This window comes from Microtus ochrogaster, chromosome 18, assembly GCF_000317375.1.
Source record: "Microtus ochrogaster isolate Prairie Vole_2 chromosome 18, MicOch1.0, whole genome shotgun sequence".
NCBI classification, from domain to species: Eukaryota; Metazoa; Chordata; class Mammalia; order Rodentia; family Cricetidae; genus Microtus; species Microtus ochrogaster.
The window spans coordinates 2,906,426-2,910,212 of NC_022020.1; the positions used below are offsets into that span (position 1 = coordinate 2,906,426).

At 39.3% G+C, this 3,787-nt stretch overlaps 1 protein-coding gene across 1 annotated transcript in view; it reads left to right on the top strand.

Moving 5' to 3' along the window:
- Positions 1–3,787, top strand: part of Rprd1a (regulation of nuclear pre-mRNA domain containing 1A) — a 53,752-nt gene that overhangs the window by 31,008 nt on the left and 18,957 nt on the right.

Genomic DNA, 3,787 nt, shown 5'->3' on the forward strand with positions numbered 1-3,787 from the left:
TGTCCTGGAACTAGCTCTGTAGACCAGGCTGGTCTCGAACTCACAGAGATCCGCCTGCCTCTGCCTCCCGAGTGCTGAGATTAAAGGCGTGCGCCACCACCGCCTGGCTCAGCCATACTCTTTGGGCTTCCACAGTGCTGTTCCAGAAAAGGTTGTTGATGGATTAGGTATGGTTGTTACTGTTGGTGGAGTAGCCATTGTCAGCATAGGAGAACTGGGCTTAGCTTTGTTTAAAAGACCATTCAGTTAACGGGTTCTTACTTGAGTTGTTTTGAATTTCAGCGCCTTGTGAAAATGCCTTGAATTCAGTCCCTGTATTATAGACATCTCAGTCTAAATTTGTAGGTCTATCATGGTGTTGCCTCATAAATTTTTTTTATTATTTAATTCTTGGCTCAGCAGTTTCTCACTAATCCCCAGGTGGTGCTTAGACTGGCCTGCTATTGCAGTTCTGAGAAAATTCCTTGATTATTCCACATACCAATGCTCCACTCTTAATTTTATGCTGTCCTTGAAGAGGAATAGATAAGTTGAGTTTCCTAGACCATGAATTTGGTAGTTCATCATCACCTGTTTGTGATGATGTAGTGGCCTTCAGTCTTAATGTATCCTTCCTTATTTCCCATTTGCAGCGGTATGGGTGAGTATGCCAACAGTTTTTGTCTTCAGCCTTTTGGTACAGTTTCTTTAACTTCTGTTGAGCTTCTATTGCAGGTATTGGACACGGCATATCTTCTTACGATGTCATCACCATTAGCATATTTCCTGCTAAAAATAAACATCAAACTCCAAAGCCTGTATTGTCTCATGTTTTTGAAAATTGAAGAACGAAGATTTTTTTATTCTATTTAAAACTGCTTTCTCACTTTTGGTGTTGACTATCATTGGTTTCAAAAATAGAATTTATATTTGTCATGTAACTGTAGAAAATAGATCACCGTCCCTGCCCCATTTGCTGGTACTTTCTAGCAAGATTTACTAGTTAATAGTCATACAGAGAGCTGATGACGTTAGCACTACCATTTACCATGTCTCTGGGGTACTGTTCAAGGCTCTTCACATAATCCTATACAACAGGACACATTATTATCCACACTGTATCTTCATAGAAGTAAGGCATGGGAAAATAAAGTAACTAAGCACTACTGGATTGTTGAGAACCCCAACAATGCCTCCAGCATTGGTGCATTCATTCCAAAGTCATGTTGACTTTCTGTTCTTATAGAAAGTAGTATATCCCTTTTGAAAAATCAGAAGTCCTATTTTTCAATGCTTTCTAATCTACCCTTTCCAACTAATCACAGGCTTGAAATCAAGGAAGTTTGATTGTTCAGCATGAATGAATTTTAAATTGAAGCCACCTCAATTATGATCAGGGTTTTTGTTTTGTTTTTGTATTTTTAAGTCTTTCTAGTTTTTCAAGACAGGCTTTTTCTTTGTACAAAACACTGGCTATCCTGGAACTCACTACTTGTAAACCAGGCTGGCCTTGAACTCAGATATGTCTGTCTCTGCCTGCTGAGTTCTAGAATTAAAGGTGTGTGCCATTATGCCCCAGCTCATGATCATATTTTTAAAGATTCCATTTTCATAAACTAGGAAGTTATGTAGCAAGAACTCATTGTAAATTGTCATTGAGAAGCCAAGGGTTTTTTGTTTTTGTTTTTTGTTTTTTTGGTCATATGACGTGACAATGACTTTAGACATACTTTGTATTAGTAGGTGGCATCACCCTGAAGTAGACACTGAGGACTGAAAGTTTAAGGTTTTGTATCAGTTGCACTGTCTCTTAAACTGGTTTAAGTTATCGAGGTCAGTAATCACCATTGTTAGAAAGTGAAATAAAAGTATCAGTTTAAGAAGTGGTCTTGTCTTGAGGAAGTTAAGAAGTGGTTCATGCCTTGAGAAAGCCACTATTAAAACATTTGAAATGATGAAAATATGAATTGCTTCTAACTGTTTTGGTAGTTTTGGATTAACTTTGATAAGTAAACAGATAATAGACTTTTAATCTAGGCTGTTGCACTTGCCCATAATCCTAGTATTAGTGAGACTGAGGCAAAGAAATCCTGAGATTAAGGCCAGTTTAGGCTATATAGCAATCTGACTGGGGTGGGGGATGAATGGATGGATAGATGGGTGGGTCAATGCTGGAGATGTGGCTCATTGGTTAAGAGCACTAGCTGCTCTTTCAGAGGACCTGGGTTCAATTCCCAGAACCCATATGGCAGCTTACAACTGTTTGTAACTCCAATTCCTGGGGATCTGATACCTTCACACAGACAAAACACCAGTGCACATAAGATGGGGGGAAAAGATTTATTTAATCTGCAACCTTGAACCTCTTGCCTCAACCTTCTTATTGCTGGGATTGTGTCTACCACCATAGGATAACTTAAAGTGACTCTTTGGTATGATGTTTTTTTGGAGAGGATACAATGTACAGATGAGAAGTTCTTCCATATCAATGAGATTCCTGATTGCTTAGTTTTTAGAAGTTATGGAAGAAAACATGCTTTTATAAAATCAGTGCTTGCCACCTTTAGTCCCAGCTTTCAGGAGGCAGAAGTGGGTGGAGTTCTTAAGTTCAAGGCCAGTCTGGTTTACAGAGTGAGCACCAGTACAGCGAGGAGGCTACCGAGAAACTCTAGAAAAGAAGCAAAATAAACACATGGATAAGCACACATAATGATAGTGCTTTCTAATCTTTGTAAACTGTGCACTTCCAAGTCTAGGAATAGATTATGAAGAAGGAAGCCATAATTCCAAACACTAGAAGTCATAATGAGAAAGCATATAGAGAGGATAAGTGCTTATTTGATATGTGAATATTGATGATTAAAGCTTGTTCTGGGGTAGGAAGATGGCTCAGTGAGTAAAGTTATATTTGGGCAAGCAGAGAGCTGTTAGGATCCATAACCCTCTGTAAATGATGAGCACGGCAGCATGCACTTGTGATCCCAGCACTGGGAGGCAGACAGAACCTTTAGCTGAATCTGAGTTCCAGGTTCGGAGAGAGAAGACACTTTCTCAGAGTGGAGAGCAGTGGAGGAAGACACCCGACTGTTGACCTCTGTCCTTCACATGCATTGTGTTCAAGCACAGAAAGCTCCTTTCCCCTGAGTTGTTATGGTGCTTCTGTTAACCTGTATTCACTGTGTGAATTTGCTTAATATGGGTAGAACCGTAGTACAGGCTTGAGCATTGCAAGATGTTGAGGGTTGGTTTGCAGTAGGGAAGAGTGCTGGGGTTCATCTAGAAGGTCTCAGTCGTGCTGGGTATGTGCTCTCCCACAGTTATATTCCAAGCCAGGCTGTCAGAGCCTGCAGCATGTGTGTGATTTCACCCATACTGAGTATTGCATATTTGGAAGTGTTTATTTTTCTTTCAGTTTCTTTTATCTTTTGGCCAGTCTTGAGTTCTGATTTTAAGACTTATCTTTGCCTGTGTGTGTGTGTGTGTGTGTGTGTATTTAAAATAGCCTTCTCTATCTATATAACCATAAAGGCCTTGAAATTCTTGTATTATTTCTCAATGATTTTATTGAAATTTGTTTTGCATATAATGCAGAGATGTAGCAAATTGAAAGTAATAATTAATTGCCCTTTTAATCTTAGTACACTGTGGACTGAAGCAGAAGCATGTGTTTGAGGACAGCTTGGTCTTTTTTTTTTTTTTTTTTTTTGTTATTCGAGACGGGGTTTCTCTGTATCTACTACTTCTCTGGTCTCAAAGCATAAAGAGTTTACTTGGATCAAAGGCAAATGAGGGAGACGGACATTTGGAT